Source organism: Haliotis rufescens, unplaced genomic scaffold, assembly GCF_023055435.1.
Source record: "Haliotis rufescens isolate VD_foot unplaced genomic scaffold, xgHalRufe1.0.p SCAF_31, whole genome shotgun sequence".
Taxonomy (NCBI): Eukaryota; Metazoa; Mollusca; class Gastropoda; order Lepetellida; family Haliotidae; genus Haliotis; species Haliotis rufescens.
The window spans coordinates 580,624-605,875 of NW_025964013.1; positions in this window are offsets into that span (position 1 = coordinate 580,624).

The following is a 25,252-nucleotide window of genomic DNA, read 5'->3' on the forward strand; positions in this document are numbered from 1 at the left end:
TCAACGTTGAATCTTATGTAAGTGTATACAGACAGTTGTTGCATCAACGTTGAGTCTTATGTACGTGTATACAGACAGTTGCTGCATCAACGTTGAGTCTTATGTAAGTGTATACAGACAGTTGCTGCATCAACGTTGAGTCTTATGTAAGTGTATACAGACAGTTGTTACATCAACGTTGAGTCTTATGTAAGTGTATACAGACAGTTGCTGCATCAACGTTGAGTCTTATGTACGTGTATACAGACAGTTGCTGCATCAACGTTGAGTCTTGTGTAAGTGTATACAGACAGTTGTTGCATCAACGTTGAGTCTTATGTACGTGTATACAGACAGTTGCTGCATCAACGTTGAGTCTTATGTACGTGTATACAGACAGTTGGTGCATCAACGTTGAGTCTTGTGTAAGTGTATACAGACAGTTGCTGCATCAACGTTGAGTCTTATGTACGTGTATACAGACAGTTGCTGCATCAACGTTGAATCTTATGTAAGTGTATACAGACAGTTGCTGCATCAACGTTGAGTCTTATGTACGTGTATACAGACAGTTGCTGCACCAACGTTGAGTCTTATGTACGTGTATACAGACAGTTGGTGCATCAACGTTGAGTCTTGTGTAAGTGTATACAGACAGTTGCTGCATCAACGTTGAGTCTTATGTACGTGTATACAGACAGTTGCTGCATCAACGTTGAATCTTATGTAAGTGTATACAGACAGTTGCTGCATCACTGTTGAGTCTTATGTAAGTGTATACAGACAGTTGCTGCATCAACGTTGAGTCTTATGTAAGTGTATACAGACAGTTGCTGCATCAACGTTGAGTCTTATGTACGTGTATACAGACAGTTGCTGCATCAACGTTGAGTCTTGTGTAAGTGTATACAGACAGTTGCTGCATCAACGTTGAGTCTTATGTACGTGTATACAGACAGTTGGTGTATCAACGTTAAATCTTATATAAGTGTATACAGACAGTTGCTGCACCAACGTTGAGTCTTGTGTAAGTGTATACAGACAGTTGGTGCATCAACGTTGAATCTTATGTACGTGTATACAGACAGTTGCTGCATCAACGTTGAATCTTATGTAAGTGTATACAGACAGTTGCTGCATCACTGTTGAGTCTTATGTAAGTGTGTACAGACAGTTGCTGCATCAACGTTGAGTCTTAAGTACGTGTATACAGACAGTTGCTGCATCAACGTTGAGTCTTATGTAAGTGTATACAGACAGTTGGTGCATCAACGTTGAGTCTTATGTACGTGTATACAGACAGTTGCTGCATCAACGTTGAGTCTTATGTAAGTGTATACAGACAGTTGCTGCATCAACGTTGAGTCTTATGTAAGTGTATACAGACAGTTGCTGCATCAACGTTGAGTCTTATGTAAGTGTATACAGACAGTTGGTGCATCAACGTTGAGTCTTATGTAAGTGTATACAGACAGTTGCTGCATCAACGTTGAGTCTTATGTAAGTGTATACAGACAGTTGGTGCATCAACGTTGAATCTTATGTAAGTGTATACAGACAGTTGCTGCATCAACGTTGAGTCTTATGTAAGTGTATACAGACAGTTGCTGCATCAACGTTGAGTCTTATGTACGTGTATACAGACAGTTGGTGCATCAACGTTGAGTCTTATGTAAGTGTATACAGACAGTTGCTGCATCAACGTTGAGTCTTGTGTAAGTGTATACAGACAGTTGTTGCATCAACGTTGAGTCTTGTGTAAGTGTATACAGACAGTTGTTGCATCAACGTTGAGTCTTATGTAAGTGTATACAGACAGTTGCTGCATCAACGTTGAGTCTTATGTAAGTGTATACAGACAGTTGCTGCATCAACGTTGAGTCTTGTGTAAGTGTATACAGACAGTTGCTGCATCAACGTTGAGTCTTGTGTAAGTGTATACAGACAGTTGTTGCATCAACGTTGAGTCTTGTGTAAGTGTATACAGACAGTTGCTGCATCAACGTTGAGTCTTGTGTACGTGTATACAGACAGTTGCTGCATCAACGTTGAGTCTTATGTAAGTGTATACAGACAGTTGCTGCATCAACGTTGAGTCTTGTGTAAGTGTATACAGACAGTTGCTGCATCAACGTTGAGTCTTGTGTAAGTGTATACAGACAGTTGCTGCATCAACGTTGAGTCTTATGTACGTGTATACAGACAGTTGCTGCATCAACGTTGAGTCTTGTGTAAGTGTATACAGACAGTTGCTGCATCAACGTTGAGTCTTGTGTAAGTGTATACAGACAGTTGCTGCATCAACGTTGAGTCTTATGTACGTGTATACAGACAGTTGCTGCATCAACGTTGAGTCTTATGTAAGTGTATACAGACAGTTGGTGCATCAACGTTGAGTCTTATGTAAGTGTATACAGACAGTTGTTGCATCAACGTTGAGTCTTATGTAGACGGGTACAGATAGTTGACCTTTAACTACGAGACTCTCCCACATCCTGGCATCAGGGCACTTACGTCCCGTGTAAAATCCGTTGCTCTTTCCATGCCACTTTCTCTGTGTTGATCTAAGTGTTCCTTGCTTTATTTTGAATTCAACTTTTTCTCTCTGGTGAAAACTGCATATCCGGTGTGTACACGCCGAGTTGTCGATCAGTTAATGGTAGATAAGTTTGATCCACCGCCGCAGGGCCGTACGTCGTCTCGAGTATACTTTTATTGGTATAAAGTTTATTTGCGTTATTGAGCGTGTTATTGTTTATGTTTGTTCTGCACAGTTTGAACGAAGATAACATCTCCGAGATTTATCGCTGACACGAAAAGCAGAGAAACACTCGCTTGTCTGTCGATAACTTGACACGGGGAGGCGCGCCAGCTGATGACCACACGATGAGCAGATGATGAACGTGGGAAGTATTTATTGTTCTCGTTTACCAGCAAACATTCTTTGAACGCCATCTTTTTTCTGTGTAGAGTCGGACATATTCTTGTCTCCGAATTCCTTTGTTTTATGTCGTGTTCTTCAGTACAGAACGCTGTTTGTGTTAATGATGGAGACCCTATATAGCACAGACGGATGATAGATAGACATCAGGCGGTACCGGTGTGTCAAAAGCAAGGTTGGGTAGGATTGTTTTCAAAACTTAATTGTTACAATGCAAAGACGTTGCAATATTGGATTTTAAAATCTTAATAATTTTGTATTTCAGACACCAGAAAGATATCATATTCAAGTTTAAAACAGTATTACTATTTTTCATATACTTTTAATGTTGTTTGTTATGTCTTTTCGATTTGTTATATTGATATCATGAACAAAGTCTTTGAAATCAGTGCTCACTGGTGACGAATAGCAGGTGCGTGACCCTTACAGAGAGACACCTGGATGTGATTGTACCTTCGGATACCAGATTGTATTTCTGATTATTTGTCAGGGGATATTAACACTACATCCGTGCCCGTGGGTCGACTCACACGCCGGGATATACGCGGGGATATAACTGCAATACTGTTGAAAGCGGCGTTTAACCAAACTCACTCACTCACTCATTCACTGACTTTCCAACATGAAACGAGCGTTGTTCAGGTCTCGTCCCAATGCGTACACTTGTACACATCTATATTTCCCCATAATACGTCCAGGCAAGAACAATATTTGACCTTTACAATGTTATTGACAGAGTATTATCATAACACGCTCCGTGAGAAATATCATTACAACCACACTGCATCTACGTTTTCATAAACACTCATTCCTGCTGATGTATATGATGAAGGAAAGTGATTGCTGGCAGTGATGTAAAAGGTTCAGACATTTTTCGTTAGAATAACACATTCGACCTGTGTTTACGCGGCCCACGACTTTCCATCAGTGAGTACTGGTTATAGCGCCATGGTCAACAGTACAACAAAAAGTGTGTTTATTTAACAGAATGTTGTCCACGACTTCAATTCTTTATGATCCTAACCTCGCGTCATATCATGAATAATCATAACTCAAGTTAGTGATGATTAAAATAAATAGGGACTGACAAGATTTCTCTTTCAGTTGCATAGTGAGTTGATGTACGAGTCAACTGAGGCTTCGCAAATACAATTATTTGACATCTAGTCATGACGTCTTTGTCTTTACAGAAAACTGATTTATATGATATTGGAGAAAGAAAAATGATCTCAAAATAGTTGTTCAACTGGAGCTGCCTTTTTTAACTGACTGCTCCTTTGAGTGGTACAGCTACCCAAAACAAATACCGCCTTCACAGAAAGTTGGAATCTCCAAACAAGATAATTCAAGAGTCCTCACGTTCGAGACTGAGGACGCAGTATAACTACTTAGAGGTACGCTGTCTGTTTGCCTGCTCCTCCAGAGTCAATAGTATTATGAAGACAGTAAAGGTCTTATAACACAAGGGTAAGACGATATCCAAAATAGAGAGAGGAAATCGAATGTTTCCAATGGTAATGTTTATCATACAGTTTCACGATAAAACTGTTTCATCATTGAAATAGTTGGACGGGTGGCCCAGCCATGAGAGAAACCGTATGTGAGTGAGTATGGTTTTACGCCGCTGTTAGCAATATTTCGGCACTATTAAGGCGGGGGAGTTTACACATTGTACCCATGTGGGGAATAGAACCCGGACCTTCGATGTGACGAGGAACCGTATGTTGCTGATGTATATCTTGCGTTCCTGCGATGTGCCGGAATTATACAGTTGCTGGATGGCGTCCCAGATTTGCACTGATCACAATTCTTGGTTTGTCATGTTGCGGCTGGTGGGTTCCCCCACACTGGTAAACGTCTCCGACATTCGGACCGCCCTGTGATCTAGTGGTAGAGCGTCCATCCGGAGAGCGGAAGGTCCGGGGTTCGATCCCCGGCCGCGTTGTACCAAAAGACGTTTCAATATGGTACTTGTTGGCTACCCTGTCTGGCGCTCGACATTAAGGGGCTAAAACAGTACTGGTCGGCTGCTCGGAGTCAGTATACTGTGTCTGAGTGGGGTATTCATGTTAAACTGCGGTATGGTAGATCAGTGAGCTAGCACTATAAATCGGCATCAGTCCGGACTAGTACTAGCAGCCACACACGCACGCACGCACGCACGCACCTACGCACGCACACACGTCCCTATATAAGTGCAATAGTCTTGAACCGACGTTGAATCCCATTTCGCCTCACCTCTAAGACATTCATCACTCCGGGCGTCCATTCCAAACTGTGATAGCTCGCCGGGATATACTTGAAATACGGCGATAAAACAAACTATCTCGCGCCCCCACCCCGCCCCACCAAACAGACCCGCCGTGAAACATCTAAAAAAATGTTAAAAGCGGCGTGAAATCCAGCTCTCTCTCCCATCAAACAGACCCCGTGATGCAACTAAAGTACTGTCACAATCAGCGTGTATTTGAACCGAACTCATTAGCCAATCAGTTGATGTTTATCAGTGTGCGCTTTGTATGTTTATCAACGAAAAGACGTCACGCTCAGTCTATGAAAAGTTAGAGACCCGGTACATGACTTTGCAGTGAAATGTTCCCCAGTCAGTATAGCCGCAGAACTTGGGTTCGAGATTCAACCCAAATATGATGTTTCACTAAAACTGACCGAGAGTTATTCTCACTCACTCACTCACTCACTCACTCACTCACTCACTCACTCACTCACTCACTCACTCACTCACTCACTCACTCACCCACTCACTCACTCACTCACTCACGTCTGGGGTTTGGGTCTGCACAGGTCGTCAACAAGGCATGCAGATGAGATGTCGCTCGTAGACTGAGGACATGAAAGAGACATTAGGCAGAACACACATGCCGTCTGAATGGAGGTGGGGATTGCGCCCAAACGACGGAATAATACCAGGCTACAACCCGGGAACAGAACACATGGGTCAATACAGCGGATCAGGAAATCTATTTCAATGTTTGTTGTGTGGCTGCCGGGATTGCATCTGTGACGAGATGCACCGATCTCAATCTCCATCCATCATGTGTGTGGTGCTGCAGGGATACACAAGAAAGAAGTAAACATATTGTTATGCTTGTGAAGCAAAATATCTGTTGTAGACCATATACACGCAACATCATTACGTCAAGAGGTGACCTCATCAGTAAGAATACAATGGCTTAAATAATATTTATGTCAATAATGATAACATTATTACGTCAGCTGTTTAGTGTTTATATTTATTGAAAACAGTATTACGTCTGTTGTTTAGTATCGACATTTATTGATAACAGTATTACGTCAGCTGTTTAGTGTCGACATTTGTTGATAATAGTACTACGTCAGTTGTTTGGTGGCAACATTTAATGAAAACAGTATTACGTCAGTTATTTAGTATCGACATTTATTGATAATAGTATTACGTCAGCTGTTTAGTGTCGACATTTATTGATAATAGTACTACGTCAGTTGTTTAGTGTCGATATTTAATGAAAACAGTATTACGTCAGCTGTTTAGCATCAACATTTATTGATAACAGTATTACGTCAGCTGTTTAGTCTCGACATTATGTCAATAATGATAACAGAACTACGTCACTTGTTTAGTATCGACACTATGTCGATAATGATGACAATATTACGTCAGCTGTTTAGGATCAACATCGCGTGTACAATGTAAGGGGTAGCACGTCACCGTTGCTCCCCAAGTGATTGATAAGTCACGCTAATCTTGTCACGTGACGGGAGGTGGCATGGGGCTGAAGGTCGCGTTCAACATTATTCCACCTACACACCGACGTGCATCCACTTGTGCGTGGCAGCGTGTACAAGTCCGGACTAATGCGGGACTTAAGAGTGCTAGATCACTGACATAACATGCCACAGTTAAACCCAGACGTTCCCCTCAGGCACAGTATACTAACTCCTTAATGCAGAACGCGAGCTTCTAAATTAAGATACGAGGAATCTAATTTACACCAGGAGTACATCATTTTTTCAAAACAAGGGATACTGCTCATTTTTATGACTTATGATTGTGTGTCTCTAATGGCATTAGATAGATCATTTTAATCTTATTTTGACCAGTCACCGAGTCTGACCTCTAAGTCAGTTAGCAAAGTGGAACACGAGAAGAAACTAATTTACTTACTCCTTGCCCGCTGAGCACGAACGAGAGTTCTGTGAAAAGTTCCCGAATTTAACGATTGAAGTTACACCAAATAAGTCGAAAAAAGGATTAATACTCTCTGAATATTTCAAGTAATTCTCAATTGTCTTCTCTACATCCATCAGTTGTCAAGTAAATGGGAAATCTGCTGTTGGTAACAAATCCAAACAAATGTTCCATATATCAAGGGTGTAAAATTCAGTCGATCAGTTAGTCAAATTTCAGGACTCAAAATGACAATACTTTTGCCCACATACAAACTCAGACCAATTTCTCTCAATCATGATCGTTTGATCGAACTTTATTGGTCATTGACAAATATATGTGTCTCCCACTGAACCTCGGTATGCATTGTTTAACACTCAGTGCCACATAAGATTTCCGCAGACGAATTATGCTGTCGTTCACGTTGCTGTGCTCACAGAAGCGGACTTCCAAACTGGTAACAAGGTCGCGTTAATCAGGGAGGGCTTGGTGAGGGTAATGCGAAAATTGTACCTCGGTCTACTGGGACCGAGCAATGTCTACCAATATCCCGCCGGGCCGTAACACAGGAGAGTAACGATGTCTGACCAGCAAGTCAGAAGGTAGAGCCAGCATGTGACAAGTCACCTCATGTAGTAGGCGATGTGGGTCCGATTTATGAACGTTCATTAAAGGCTGTTTGCTGGTAAAGACTGAGTTAGATCACTTACTTCCTCTGTATAGACACTGGATGAGATCACTTATAATTAGTTCCAGTGTGTAGGGACTGGTTTAGATCGCTTACTTCCTGTGTGTAGAGACTGAGTTAGATCACTTACTTCCTCTGTATAGACACTGGATGAGATCACTTATAATTAGTTCCAGTGTGAAGGGACTGGGTTAGATCACTTACGTCCCGTGTGTAGACACTGGGTTAGATCACTTACTTCCTGTTCGTAGACACCGGGTTAGATCGCTTAGTTCCAGTGTGTAGGGACTGGTTTAGATCGCTTACTTCCTTTGTGTAGAGAGTGAGTTAGATAACTTACTTCCTCTGTATAGACACTGGGTTAGATCACTTAAAATTAGTTCCAGTGTGTAGGGACTGGTTTAGATCGCTTACTTCCTGTGTGTAGAGAGTGAGTTAGATCACTTACTTCCTCTGTATAGACACTGGGTTAGATCACTTAAAATTAGTTCCAGTGTTTAGGGACTGGTTTAGATCGCTTACTTCCTTTGTGTAGAGAGTGAGTTAGATCACTTACTTCCTCTGTATAGACACTGGATGAGATCACTTATAATTATTTCCAGTGTGTAGGGACTGGGTAAGATCGCTTACTTCCTGTGTGTAGAGACTGGGTTAGATCACTTACGTCCCGTGTGTAGACACTGGGTTAGATCACTTACTTCCTGTTCGTAGACACCGGGTTAGATCGCTTAGTTTCAGTGTGTAGGGACTGAGTTAGATCACTTACTTCCTGTGTGTAGACACCGGGTTAGATCACTTACTTCCCGTGTGTAGACACTGGGTTAGATCACTTACTTCCTGTGTGTAGACACTGGGTTAGATCACTTACTTCCCGTGTATAGACACTGGGTTAGATCACTTACTTCCTGTGTGTAGACACCGGGTTAGATCACTTACTTCCTGTGTATAGACACTGGGTTAGATCACTTACTTCCCGTGTGTAGACAATGGGTTAGATCACTTACTTCCCGTGTGTAGACACTGGGTTAGATCACTTACTTCCCGTGTGTAGACACTGGGTTAGATCACTTACTTCCCGTGTGTAGACACTGGGTTAGATCACTTACTTCCTGTGTGTAGACACCGGGTTAGATCACTTACTTCCTGTGTATAGACACTGGGTTAGATCACTTACTTCCTGTGTGTAGACACCGGGTTAGATCACTTACTTCCCGTGTGTAGACACTGGGTTAGATCACTTACTTCCTGTGTGTAGAAACCGGGTTAGATCACTTACTTCCTGTGTATAGACACTGGGTTAGATCACTTACTTCCTGTGTGTAGACACTGGGTTAGATCACTTACTTCCCGTGTGTAGACACTGGGTTAGATCACTTACTTCCCGTGTATAGACACTGGGTTAGATCACTTACTTCCTGTGTGTAGACACTGGGTTAGATCACTTACTTCCTGTGTATAGACACTGGGTTAGATCGCTTACTTCCTTTGTGTAGAGAGTGAGTTAGATCACTTACTTCCTGTGTATAGACACTGGGTTAGATCACTTACTTCCTGTGTGTAGACACCGGGTTAGATCACTTACTTCCTGTGTATAGACACTGGGTTAGATCACTTACTTCCTGTGTGTAGACACCGGGTTAGATCACTTACTTCCCGTGTGTAGACACTGGGTTAGATCACTTACTTCCTCTGTGTAGACACTGGGTTAGATCACTTACTTCCTGTGTGTAGACACCGGGTTAGATCACTTACTTCCCGTGTGTAGACACTGGGTTAGATCGCTTACTTCCTGTGTGTAGATAATGGGTTAGATCACTTACTTCCTGTGTATAGACACTGGGTTAGATCGCTTACTTCCCGTGTGAAGACACCGGGTTAGATCGCTTACGTCCCGTGTGAAGACACCGGGTTAGATCGCTTACTTCCCGTGTGTAGACACTGGGTTAGATCGCTTACGTCCCGTGTGAAGACACTGGGTTAGATCACTTACTTCCTGTGTAAAGACACTTGGTTAGATCACTTAGTTCTTGTGTGTAGCGACTGGGTGAGATCGCTCACTTCCCGTGTGTAGACAATGGGTTAGATCACTTACTTCCTGTGTGTAGACACTGGGTTAGATCGCTCACTTCCCGTGTGTAGACACTGGGTTAGATCGCTCACTTCCCGTGTGTAGATAATGGGTTAGACCACTTACTTCCTGTGTAAAGACACTTGGTTAGATCACTTAGTTCTTGTGTGTAGCGACTGGGTGAGATCGCTCACTTCCCGTGTGTAGACAATGGGTTAGATCACTTACTTCCTGTGTGTAGACACTGGGTTAGATCACTTACTTCCTGTGTGTAGACACTGGGTTAGATCGCTCACTTCCCGTGTGTAGACACTGGGTTAGATCGCTCACTTCCCGTGTGTAGATAATGGGTTAGACCACTTACTTCCTGTGTGTAGACACCGGGTTAGATCACTTACTTCCCGTGTGTAGACACCGGGTTAGATCGCTTACTTCCCGTGTGTAGACACTGGGTTAGATCGCTAACGTTCCCGTGTGAAGACACTGGGTTAGATCACTTACTTCCTGTGTAAAGACACTGGGTTAGATCACTTACTTCCCGTGTGTAGACACTGGGTTAGATCGCTCACTTCCTGTGTGTAGATAATGGGTTAGACCACTTACTTCCTGTGTGTAGAGGCTGTGTAAGATCAGTTTTTTCCTTTGTGTAGGCTTCATTAGATACCTTACTTCCTGTGTGTAGATGCTGTGTTAGATGTCTTACTTCCTGTGTATAGAGGCTTGTTCAGATCACTTACTTCCTGTGTGTAGAGGCTTGTTCAGATCACTTACTTCCTGTGTGTAGAGGCTTGATTAGATGTCTTACTTCCTGTGTGTAGATGTTGTGTTAGATGTCTTACTTCCTGTGTGTAGAGTCTGCTTGAGATCACTTACTTCCTGTGTGTAGATGCTGTGATAGATGTCTTACTTCCTGTGTGTAGAGTCTGCTTGAGATCACTTACTTCCTGTGTGTAGATGCTGTGATAGATCTCTTACTTCCTGTGTGTAGAGGCTTGATTAGATGTCTTACTTCTTGTGTGTAGATGCTGTGTTAGATGTCTTACTTCCTGTGTATAGAGGCTTGTTTAGATCACTTACTTCCTGTGTGTAGAGGCTTGATTAGATGTCTTACTTCCTGTGTGTAGATGTTGTGTTAGATATCTTACTTCCTGTGTGTAGAGTCTGCTTGAGATCACTTACTTCCTGTGTGTAGATGCTGTGATAGATCTCTTACTTCCTGTGTGTAGAGGCTTGATTAGATGTCTTACTTCTTGTGTGTAGATGCTGTGTTAGATGTCTTACTTCCTGTGTATAGAGGCTTGTTTAGATCACTTACTTCCTGTGTATAGAGGCTTGTTTAGATCACTTACTTCCTGTGTGTAGAGGCTTGATTAGATGTCTTACTTCCTGTGTGTAGATGTTGTGTTAGATATCTTACTTCCTGTGTGTAGAGTCTGCTTGAGATCACTTACTTCCTGTGTGTAGATGCTGTGATAGATCTCTTACTTCCTGTGTGTAGAGGCTTGATTAGATGTCTTACTTCTTGTGTGTAGATGCTGTGTTAGATGTCTTACTTCCTGTGTATAGAGGCTTGTTTAGATCACTTACTTCCTGTGTGTAGAGGCTCGTTTAGATGACTTACTTCCTGTGTGTAGGGGCTTGTTTAGATCACTTGGCTTAGAGTTTAGGTGATGGTTTAGTTCACTTTCTTGCTTTGTGCAAACCACAATGTGATCTAGTTGATTGTGGGTAATAATCTCTAACAGGGGATGATTCTGGAAGAGGTTTGTGTCATTGTATTGGTCCTAACACAGAGGAAATACTATGACAATTGTTCAAATGTTTGCCTGCAGAAACGTCCTTTGTGTTCCCCTTTCTACCCAAAGTTCTATTATACGCAGTGAATGCGGCAGACACCCATATATGTTTGCTACAAAACAATCAATTGTCCGGTTTGTTATATATGTTGCCCAAGAAAATGTAACGACAAACAACAGGGAATGGCAAGATTGACTGGTCTCCATAAATAAGTAAAACCCTTGTTAATTAACATGGCTACGGCTATATGTAGGAAAACAATATTTAAGTCATCCAATTTCATTTTTCATCAGAAAATATTTGTCGTTTAAAATATTATTACAGAAGTGAACAGAATTGACATGACCAACCAGCGTGGAATCAATCAGTATCTTATTCAACGTCCCAAACCTATTTGGGTGCTGAAGAAAACACTTAGAGTGTTCTTGCATTCGTGTTGTCACGACAATGCAATACATTTAATAAAGGTTGCTTAGATACGAGTATAATTTTCTGTTAGTCGGTAGTATTTATAGTCACGTACCGAATACACATCCATTAAATATTTTCCAAATTCCACCAAGCACAGATGTCAACGGGAGATTGCAATTTATTCCAGAACACATCTCTGTACGTCTTTATTATCATTAATTATATCATACATTTATATACCACAGGTGTCCGGGGACTAGTATCTGCGTGTTGTTTTGTTCCCCGACCAGTGGATCCGTTTGCATTTCATATATCATCCTCATTTGAACTAAGGGCGACTCTACACGTTTTGACACTAGTGTTTCGGTTGTATGTACGTATTCGTGTTTCTACCATCGGACGAGTGAGTTCTATTTGAATGCACAGGGTGAATGTACTGTACACTAGGGGTAGTGACAACATTACTCTTCAAAAACAAGGTATTGTAAATTATATCAATAACTGCGGAGGCATCACATTATTAAGCACACTTAGTAAAATATTCTTAGATACCGTTAATAGAAGATAAGTATTTTGGGCTAAATCATTTAAGAAAGTAGAAGAGGCACAAGCTGGTTTTAGAGATGGTTACTCAACTATAGACAATGTGTTTGTGTTACATTCTTTAATTCAACGTTATTTATCAAGTAAAAGGGGGAAACTTTATGCCATTTTTCAAAAGCATTTGACTCCTTGAAATAAACTTTATATAAACTTTTGATAAACTTTGGGCCCTGCTTACATTACGAAGAGCAAGTAACAAGATGTTGAAACTATTCACAAGTATCTATGAACAAGTAAAGCCTTGGGTAAGAAGTAATGGCAAATAAGATTTTGAATGTAATGTTGGTGTTCGACGAGGATGTATATTTAGTCCTTTTCTCTTTACTTTCTTTATAATTGAACTGGCAGATTTTGTTCAACTATTTTTCAATTTTTGCTTCTGTTTGCCGATGATGTAATGATTTCGAGTACTGTACTCGGATTTCAAAGTCAGCAAATTGTACTGGAGCAAATTGTGAACAATTTGGTTGTGGTTGTGTTAACACGAAAAAGACTAAAGTTATTGCATTTAAAGACGGCGGTATGTTATCACAAAGGGAGAGATAGATTTACAAAGACGCTATCTGGACTCAAACCAGGGGGCAGAAGAAACGCCACCAAATAAATAATGGTCGTCAGTTTTCAACAAATTTGCCAAACAGCACGAGAACAGTTGGGAACACAGAGCTGGAATCCAACGCAGTATTCCCTGTGAACATGTGCACGTGCTTCACGTGATTTGCGAGAAAAGTGACTTTAATCACAAAACAATACAAAATGTGCACAAAGTTACCCGTATGAAATCCTGGTAAAAAACATCAACAGGATTGTACTCTCTCATCATATGAAGCGTTTAAAACAACGAAGATGCCTCGACTAACCGCAGACCAGAGGGAGAGAGCCATCGGTATGTTGCAAATGGGAGCGACGCAGCAGCACGTTGCCAGGATCATGGGCTGCTTCAAGTGCAGCAAACTGGCAGTACTGAAGACAGGCCGAGGAGTGGAAGACCCAAGGTCCCGACCCCACAGAAAGACCGGTAACTATAAGTACATGGTTTTTTTATCTTGTCATTTTCAAATACCGTTTTTGAATAAATGTTTTTCATTATAAAACATCTACTGTTACTAAATTTTGCGTCTCTTTTGTTTTAGACCAGAAAAATTGTTTTGTGGCGTTTCTTTTGCCAGTTCGTACAAGCTATAAATATTTGTTAGTACATTTTTCTATCAAATTATCGTGGAATCTTCATTCGATGCAACACAAGCAAGGAAAAATCTCTATGGGATACTAAAAAGTCTTAGATCTATTGAGAGTGTAAATTTTAATTATTTATTTTTAAATCTTTGGCACAAAAAAAGCCAATTCTATAATATGGGGGCTGAATTTTGGGGTGTATATCAGTTAGATTTGTTGGAAAGGATTCATGTATATGCATGTAAATGATATTTAGCAATAATGATAACACTTCCAATGTAGTTGTATATGGTGAATGTGCTAGGTTTTAGAGGGCACGGGTGGCCCAGTTGTCTAAGGCGCCGGAATTCGCTGTGCAGAGTTGCGTACCTTGGGCACGCCAGAAACCTATGAGTGCGGGTTCAAATGTCGGTTCGCCCCGATTATGTTTCTAGGTTTGTAAGCACCATACCCGTGCTCGTAGGTTTCACCGAAGTGGTAAACGTGTAAGACCTGCATCACTTCGGGCTTCCCTCCCGCATTAAGCTGACACGCCGTAATATAACTGGAATACTGTGAAAAGCATTAAACCCAACTCACTCACTGTGGTAGGTTTCCAAATATGCACAAAGTAAGGTAATAAAGTATTGGTTGATGTTATGAAGGATGCCAAATGATAGATACCCAATAATGTGTTATAAAACTATGATAGTGTTTGATAAAAAGCTCATTAATGATTTAGGCTCAAAGAGGCGTACATACAAATGTAGTATTGATTGTTAGCTTTATTGTCAAAATGTCAGTACTTTAGTTTGTTTAAAACAAGGTTTATAACTGCAGAATATCTTTTGAAACCACTCTTGTACAAATATAGAATTGCCATTTTAAGATTCAGATGCTCATCACATGAATTGAATGTTGAAACGGGAAGATATTCCAAAATCCCAAAGGTAATTAGATCATGTAGAATGTGTCATTTACAGCTAATAGACGATGAATACCATTTGGTTCCCATTTGTCCATTACAGAATTTACGAACTGCATACCTTCATCAATCAATGTTAGTTATTGAATTAATATCTTCCATAAATATTAATGTATTGAAGCCTTTGACTGCGTATATATTCCATGCAATGAATTTTAGAAATGATAAAATGAGTGACCTAAACAAATAGAAATTACTATGTTTACCCTATATCCACAAAGATATGTATTATAGGCCTAGGGCCTTTCAGTATTTCTGTAATAAAGATTGATTGAGTGGGTTCTTCTGCACAGGGTGAATGTGCTGTACACTAGGGGTAGTGACAACACTGTAAGGACCTGTAAATATTGTTGGTCCCAAGGCTAAACTAGAGCCCGGTCACAAGCGAGATACGATCTCAGCACCTGGCGCCTTTGACAGCTTGTCCACTCCTACCCTGCCGTATATCTACGCTGTGACCCAGAATGTGGCTGGCGTGTCCTGTGTTGTATCAGCAATAGCTGGCCCCTTTGGCCAACACTTCACCAAGTAGTTGTGTATGTTGCCTTGCAATATAAGAATTCTATTATGTACACGATGGTGTCGTAAAACTTGGATGCTTACATTCCCAATATCTCGTAATTTCAATTACTTATTTTTTTCAATATCCGTATATCAGCTTACACCTATTTTGATATGGCGTTATGTGTATTACAGTCATACACAACACATGCAATATATCGATATATCGACCACAACACCGTGCTTTTACGAGGTCCCTGACAGAACGATGTTAATTTGTCTATATTTGATCTGAGCTATTGCGGGAAGACAACAGGGGAGTCCAATACAGCCTTGGACATACACAAATACATGTATATGTAGAAATTCGGAATACAAATCAAGTAGGTTACTTCAGCTAGAACACTCACGCCACACATGTACATGGCTTGTTTACCCAGGACAGAGTTACAATGTGCTTTCAGATGTATTGCAGTTTTAACTTGACAAAAAACATGTTTTTGAAAAGACTGGGAAAATATCTATAAAAAATAAATAAATTCATATTATACTACAGCTTTGCCCGTGACGCTTGCAGCTTCATGCATTTTGCATTATGTAAACGTTTGAATAAATTAGAAAAAATCATTTGTAAAAGCATTATTTCTAATGTACAGTGAAGTTTCATTTTTTCGTAAGAATGTTGTTATAGTTATCACTTCTGTGACCAATTAAACTGAAAGTGCTAGGGATTTCCAATACGCGGTTGTCACTGAATGCTGAGTCAGCAATTTTCGAAACGAAGTCAATCCACAATATTCATTATTTGAGAAACCTAAGTAAGATTTGTCTGGAATACGTAGTTAAATCAGTTGTAAATTCGACAAATCAGATTCACAAAAGCTCTACATCCGTCGGACGTGAATGACTCTAACAAGGCGCGCGTGTTACAGCCGTGAGTGATGAGACAATGTATTGGGACTGGTAACAGCGGTTACGGCTTCTGTAACAGTGTATTGTGAATCTGGACAACTTTTCATCATACCATATAATCATTACTCAAAAAAGTTCGCCGTGTTACCAAATGACAGAAACACATACAATTCCAATGATGAAGAGGCAAATGAAGCCAGAACAACCAGGATTCGACCATTTCCCACGGTTGACTCAATAAAAGCTGCAAGCTCCTATGACAATATTGGCGTGAAGTATACATCGATGTTCTCGACGCTGCCTATACATCAACTTTTGAATTGTCATATCAATACCCACAAGGCTATTAACTATTCCACATGCCAATATATTTTATCTACATCTGGTTTCATATTCAGATTAATCTCTTACGCCTGGCTGATATCGACACAATGTGACTGACATTATTTATCACCACCCTACAAGCAATCAATACAGCCTATATTACGAATCCAACGTAACGTGTCATTAACAAAAACGACCTTGGATGGGACGGACGCATGTTTTGCTGTGTAATATGCTTCATTTAGTCACTTCAAATCACAGGTGACTTTACAACCAGGGCGTGTGCACGGTAACAGATGCAACAATGTACTGACACAGATCCATTAGGAGCTTCAATACAAATATACATTGCTGCAAATGTTGGTTTTCTTGATGTGTGATTTAGTAATTGCACCTGCACACAGTGATCTATTAGGGATCTATTTGTGCATGCTGTGTATCAACATAGTGACTTCGATCAGAATAATCGCTGAACCAAGGGAATACAATTACAAAAAAATCGAGACAAAGGTTATAAAGTGTAAAAAAAGAACACTTCACCATTGGCTTTATTGTTGTCGACCTTTCTACACCACTGCTGTAGAAGCAGGGTGGTTGTGGCAGTCTTTGAGACGAAGGACTGGACCTGGCACAGGTGGCGATGGAACATGCATTAGGGAATTTATTTGCATTTTAAAATCACACTAGTCAAGGCAATATAAATGATATGCCATGATCGTATAATTTGTCAGAATATATATCACTGCGGACCAAAGAGCAATGGCTGTGAAGTTACAATATCAACCCAAGGACATTGACAGGCAATATGGGCTCCACCAGCTCTCGCCTGAACATGACATGCAGTTTCATCGACACAGATATTAACTTCTATATGCACACGTGAAATAAAACTGTTAATATTACAAATCAATAGAAGAGGTTTGGGTCTTACTGGACAAGCATGAATATTCAATGATACTTTGAGACTGAGAAAAAGGTGGTTTTCACCAGGCCTAAAAGGGTTTTTGTTATCCAATAACACAACTGCACATTCAACGTTTTGTGTATAAGCAAAACCTGTACAATAACATAAAGTAAATACATACGAACAATATGGAATCGAGGGAACACCCATATAAAATAGAAATAATCAGTTCTGGACACACCAGCAACTCATCCAATTTCTGGATCCTGTTTAACTCAATGTTACTTTGTTTATAGGACAGTTTATTGAAGCTAACTTGATTCCATGAATGACGAAAGTTGTGTTCGGAATATTGCAACCGATCAGCGTGTGCTGGATTTCGCTTCCCACGTATATTCCCTTGTGTACTTCAAGGTATTACATAAACATGAATCTGAGATTCGCTTAAAATCTCAAGGTTCCAATAGCTACCCAATCTTGTTAAACGTTGGCAATTGCAATACAAATTGCCAAGTTAAAACATATTCCAAATGAAAGAAGAATCTGATTTTGTATGCAGATTTGACACCCTATCAGCAACATCTGCAACACCTGATGTTGGGAAATTAAAACTATGTGCCTAAATAAAAGCATAATTACACAGAACCTTTTTTCAACAGTCTGAAGCACGATTATACTTTTCAAGTATTATCTAGGACAATATAATCATTTCAATAAAATACCAATTCTTTATATACTGAACCGCAAAAGAAACGTCACCATGGATAGATATATGAGAAACCTTATTTGTCCAAACACTGTAAACATACTTTGAAACATATTAAAAAGGCGAAATTTGGCAAAACTGATCATCAAAGTTGAAATCAAAGTGTCAAATGTTCTTAAAGTGAAACACAACTCTAGTCTCTAAGAAAAATGGCATCACAAGTCGGTATCTCGTGTGTCCGCCATGTGCATTGATGACTGCCGTGCAACGTCGAAACATGGAATGGATGAGGCGGTTGATGAAGGCCATAGGCACTTGAGCCTACCTACACTCTGAGGAACGCCTGACGCAGTTCAACTGCAGTTGTCGGCCTTGGTCGGACGTCATTCAGCCGTCTTTGAATCTTGTCCCACAGGTGCTCAATGGGATTTAAATCGGGACTGAGGGCAGGCCACTCCATGGTTCTTATGCCATTCTGCTGGAGGAAGTCTCTTGTTGCTCTCGCAGTGTGGGCACGGGCGTTATCATGCTTAAACTCGTGGTTGCGGCGACGTTCCAAATGAGGTATGGCATCTGGTCTCAAGACTTGAACAATGTACCGAGCTGCTGCGACACCATTGCCTCTCCCTGGACCAGTGTTCTGGAAGACCATCCCTCTGGGCAAGACCAATTCCACCCCTCACGATGATGCTCAGACCACCCCACGATTCTCTCTCAACAGCACAGTCATCCGAATAACGTTCCCCACGGTGTCGCCAGACTCCCTCTCTGCCATCTGCTGTTGAGATACAGTAACGGCTCTTGTCTGAGAAGAGGACTCTTCTCCACTGCTGGTGGCGCCAATTCTGGTGCTATGTTGCCCACTAGAGACGGTCCCGGTGATGACGTGGTGTCAGAATGGGTTCTCGGTGTGGCCTGTGACAGTGGAGGTGTCTGCTCGTCAATCGTCGACGCACGGTGTCCGCACTAATGTGTCGCTGGTGTGTCCCCGTCGTCTGTCGAGCAGATTCCGCAGCAGTAACAAAGCGATCTTGAAGATGCTGTCGCTGCCTTGTTTTTTTATCATCAAATTATCCGGACAAAAATTACCCAGCTATTTAAATGAAAACTTTTCTTGCAATGTTACTTGGGTTGACGTTTCTTTTGCGGTTCAGTATACAGTACACATATACATTCTGCTCAGATTGACGCGAAACTTGATCAAGACGTTTAATGTAAGCTTCAGGTATATCGATGATCTGTATCGGGGGTACGGCTGCGATTCGCTGTGCAGAGCTGCGTCCCTTGGGCACGCCAGAAACCTGTGATTCGGTTCCAGAATCCCGATTTGCCCCGATTATGTGTCTAAGTTTGTCAGCACCATACCCGTGCTCGTGGGTTTCACCGAAGTAGTAAACGTCCGAGGCCTGCATCACTTCGGGCATTCCTCCCACATTAACCTGACACGCCGCGATATAACTGGACTACTGTTGAAAGTGGCATTGAACCCAACTCACTCACTCACTTGGTGTCTACATCTCAAGCTTTCGAGGAATAATCGAGTTGTTTTTTTCTACCTAGACCTCAATGACTACTCAAGCTCACACGACTCATACGACTCTTAGTTGTTTGATCAGCGTTACAGCATGCATGTGTTTGTGACAGGGGAAACCGGTGCGGCAGGTCGCTGCCCTTTTTGCGAACATCTGGTAGCATCATTTATGATGAATAAACACATTTTCATCAGATAATAATTAAATTTTCGTTGTGTTCATTGAAATTCCATATTCTGATTAGCTGAATTGGTCACGTGTTATTGCATTAATTTCCCAATGAATGTTAAAGATTAAGCCACGCCCACCGAGGCGCACAACTTTTATTACTTCGGAATGTCGGGGAATTACAATATTACAGTCGAGGGAATTCCCTTTGCTCACGTGTATCGTCATGCACAGGACATTTAGCGACTTTCATGCATATTCATTGTCCAAACAAACCTTTGAAACCGAAGGCCGAGGATGAATGAAACAGCAAACGTGCAGGCTTCATGTCTTCGGGTTTCATTTTTAACTAGCATTTTTCCAACTGTGTTTTACCGTAATCAGGGAAGTAATGTTTGAATCTGGCGGTAACTGACCATGTAATTTGAAACAGCCGCCTTCTCCCGGACATATTTCTTTCGGTTCGTTACAGTCTGACTGTTCTTTTCTTTTCGCCTCTTGTCTTAATTGACAGGTCCAATGAACATTGTTTTGATCCTGCTCTACGTTGATTGGCTACTGACTGTAGGCGTGTCAAGTTATGTGCATAAATTAAACGATCACCTGATTCATGTCACGCGACTGTATGTATTCCTACACGTGAAATGTTTATCAATCTCGTAATTTTTGTCTGTTTTGATATATACAACTGTTTTTGGTTAAACTATTGTAGATAAAACATGTTTTATGTTGTCAATTTAATTATAAGCATTGACTGTCTATTTTTTTCGGTTCATTGAGGTATGAATCGAAAGACCACTGTGCAAACTTTTGTAAGAATCCGCTACGCGGATTTATACAGTTTGCACATTTGTTTTTCGATTCATACCTCAATGAACCGAAAAAAATACACAGTCAATCCTTGAGACATTTTGATTGCATGGTGTATCAGGGTGGGGGTAACATTTAGATGACAGGGCCTAGCAAGGTGGGGTTAACATTTAGATGGCAGGGCCTAGCAAGTTTAGATATGACATTAAGATGGCAGGGCCTAGCAGGGTGGGGTTAACATTTATATGGCAGGGCCTTGCAAGGTGGGGTAAACATTTAGATGGCAGGGCCTAGCAAGGTGGGAGATGACATTTAGATGGCAGGGCCTAGCAAGGTGGGGGTAACATTTAGATGGCAGGGCCTAGCAAGGTGGGGTTAACATTTAGATGTCAGGGCCTAGCAAGGTGGGGGTAACATTTAGATGGAAGGGCCTAGCAAGGTGGGAGATGACATTTAGATGGCAGGGCCTAGCAAGGTGGGGTTAACATTTAGATGGCAGGGCCTAGCAAGGTGGGGGTAACATTTAGATGGCAGGGCCTAGCAAGGTGGGAGATGACATTTAGATGTCAGGGCCTTGCAAGGTGAGGTTAACATTTCGATGGCAGGGCCTAGCAAGGTGGGGGTAACATTTAGATGGCAGGGCCTAGCAAGGTGGGGTTAACATTTAGATGTCAGGGCCTAGCAAGGTGGGGGTAACATTTAGTTGGAAGGGCCTAGCAAGGTGGGAGATGACATTTAGATGGCAGGGCCTTGCAAGGTTGGAAATGACATTGAGATGGCAGGGCCTTGCAAGGTGGGGGTAACATTTAGATGGCAGGGCCTAGCAAGGTGGGGGTAACATTTAGATGGCAGGGCCTAGCAAGGTTGGAGATGACATTTAGATGGCAGGGCCTTGCAAGGTGCGGTTAACATTTAGATGGCAGGGCCTAGCAAGGTGGGGGTAACATTTAGATGGCAGGGCCTAGCAAGGTGGGAGATGACATTTAGATGGCAGGGCCTTGCAAGGTGAGGTTAACATTTGATGTGCAGGGCCTAGCAAGGTGGGGTTAACATTTAGATGGCAGGGCCTAGCAAGGTGGGGTTAACATTTAGATGTCAGGGCCTAGCAAGGTGGGGGTAACATTTAGATGGAAGGGCCTAGCAAGGTGGGAGATGACATTTGATGTGCAGGTGTAACAGGCTCAATCTCTTACTCTTGGGTGTTTTCTGGGCTTAGATAACTCCCCTCTACTAGGCCCAAAACACTCACTCTAGGCTCAGATCACTCCACTCTACTAGGCCCAAAACACTCACTCTAGGCTCAGATCACTCCCCTCTACTAGGCCCCAAACACTCAGTCTAGGCTCAGATCACTCCACTCTACTGGCCCCAAACATTTAGTCTAGGCTCAGATCACTCCCCTCTTCTGGCCCCAAACACTCAGTCTAGGCTCAGATCACTCCACTCTACAGGCCCCAAACACTCAGTCTAGGCTCAGATCACTCCCCTCTTCTGGCCCCAAACACTCAGTCTAGGCTCAGATCACTCCACTCTACAGGCCCCAAACACTCACTCCAGGCTCAGATCACTCCCCTCTACTAGGCCCAAAACACTCACTCTAGGCTCAGATCACTCCCCTCTTCTGGCCCCAAACACTCAGTCTAGGCTCAGATCACTCCACTCTACAGGCCCCAAACACTCACTCAAGGCTCAGATCACTCCCCTCTACTAGGCCCAAAACACTCACTCAAGGCTCAGATCACTCCACTCTACAGGCCCCAAACACTCACTCCAGGCTCAGGTCACTCCACTCTACTAGGCTCAAAACACTCACTCTAGGCTCAGATCACTCCACTCTACTAGGCCCAAAACACTCACTCCAGGCTCAGATCACTCCACTCTACTAGGCCCAAAACACTCACTCAAGGCTCAGATCACTCCACTCTACAGGCCCCAAACACTCACTCCAGGCTCAGGTCACTCCACTCTACTAGGCTCAAAACACTCACTCTAGGCTCAGATCACTCCACTCTACTAGGCCCAAAACACTCACTCTAGGCTCAGATCACTCCACTCTACTAGGCCCAAAACTCTCACTCTAGGCTCAGATCACTCCACTCTACTAGGCCCAAAACTCTCACTCCAGGCTCAGGTCACTCCCCTCTACTAGGCCCAAAACTCTCACTCTAGGCTCAGGTCACTCCTCTCTACTGGCCCAAAACACTCACTCTAGGCTCAGGTCACTCCTCTCTACTGGCCCAAAACACTCACTCTAGGCTCAGATCACTCCACTCTACTGGCCCAAAACACTCACTCTAGGCTCAGGTCACTCCTCTCTACTGGCCCAAAACACTCACTCCAGGCTCAGGTCACTCCACTCTACTAGGCCCAAAACTCTCACTCTAGGCTCAGATCACTCCCCTCTACTAGGCCCAAAACACGCACTCTAGGCTCAGATCACTCCCCTCTTCTGGCCCAAAACACTCACTCCAGGCTCAGATCACTCCCCTCTTCTGGCCCAAAACACTCACTCTAGGCTCAGATCACTCCCCTCTTCTGGCCCAAAACTCTCACTCTAGGCTCAGATCACTCCCCTCTTCTGGCCCAAAACACTCACTCCAGGCTCAGATCACTTCCCTCTACAGGCCCCAAACACTCACTCCAGGCTCAGATCACTCCCCTCTTCTGGCCCAAAACACTCACTCAAGGCTCAGATCACTCCACTCTACAGGCCCCAAACACTCACTCCAGGCTCAGGTCACTCCCCTCTACTAGGCCCAAAACTCTCACTCTAGGCTCAGATCACTCCCCTCTTCTGGCCCAAAACACTCACTCAAGGCTCAGATCACTCCACTCTACAGGCCCCAAACACTCACTCCAGGCTCAGATCACTCCACTCTCCTGGCCCAAAACACTCACTCAAGGCTCAGATCACTCCACTCTACTGGCCCATAACTCTCACTCTAGGCTCAGATCACTCCCCTCTACTAGGCCCAAAACACGCACTATAGGCTCAGATCACTCCACTCTACAGGCCCCAAACACTCAGTCTAGGCTCAGATCACTCCCCTCTCCTGGCCCAAAACACTCACTCAAGGCTCAGACCACTCCCCTCTACTAGGCCCCAAACACTCACTCTAGGCTCAGATCACTCCCCTCTCCTGGCCCAAAACACTCACTCAAGGCTCAGATCACTCCACTCTACTGGCCCATAACTCTCACTCTAGGCTCAGATCACTCCACTCTACAGGCCCCAAACACTCACTCCAGGCTCAGATCACTCCCCTCTACTAGGCCCAAAACACGCACTATAGGCTCAGATCACTCCACTCTACAGGCCCCAAACACTCAGTCTAGGCTCAGACCACTCCCCTCTACTGGCCCCCAAAACTAAGTCTTGGCTCAGATCAATACCCTCTACTGGCCTAAAACACGCACTCCAGGCTCGGATCAATACCCTCTACTAGGCCCAAAACTCTCACTCTAGGTTCAGATCACTCCCCTCTCCTGGCCCAAAACTCTCACTCTAGGTTCAGATCACTCCCCTCCACTAGGCCCAAAACACTCACTCAAGGCTCAGATCACTCCACTCTACTAGGCCCAAAACTCTCACTCTAGGCTCAGATCACTCCACTCTACAGGCCCCAAACACTCACTCAAGGCTCAGATCACTCCACTCTACTAGGCCCAAAACTCTCACTCAAGGCTCAGATCACTCCCCTCTACTAGGCCCAAAACTCTCACTCTAGGCTCAGATCACTCCCCTCTACTGGCCCATAACTCTCACTCTAGGCTCAGACCACTCCCCTCAACTAGGCCTAAAACTCTCACTCTAGGCTCAGACCACTCCCCTCAACTAGGCCCATAACTCTCACTCTAGGCTCAGACCACTCCCCTCAACTAGGCCCATAACTCTCACTCTAGGCTCAGACCACTCCCCTCAACTAGGCCTAAAACTCTCACTCTAGGCTCAGACCACTCCCCTCAACTAGGCCTAATACTCTCACTCTAGGGTCAGACCACTCCCCTCAACTAGGCCCATAACTCTCACTCTAGGCTCAGACCACTCCCCTCAACTAGGCCCATAACTCTCACTCCAGGCTCATATCACTCCCCTCTACTAGGCCCAAAACTCTCACTCTAGGCTCAGATCACTCCCCTCTCTTGGGCCCCAAACACTTACCCTAAGGTTCAAATCTCTACCCATCGGGCTCAAATCAACCCCTACATTTTCACAGTATTCAACTTCTGTTCAGTTTCAGCATACAGTTTTGAAGCTTATTCCTGTCTCCACATACATTATCCGGTGAGTACAGTAGGGAGGTGTGCATGAAATGATATATGTCTATTACTGTTCAATTAACACGTGACAATTCTGAAAGGATGTTTTAGTCTAAAAAGTGTCAAATCTCTCAAATAGATAGGTCAAAAGTCACCTTGATTCAACCTTAGTTTTTTATCCTTATCATTACAATCGTGTCAGGATTATATCAAACTATGACGCCTGAAAATAACAACATGCATCTTTTCAACGAGAATGCGAGTATAACCATATGCAACATAAGTTATATTCTTTGGTCCTTTTTCAGAATTTATCATGTGATTTGGGTTTCATTATACAATA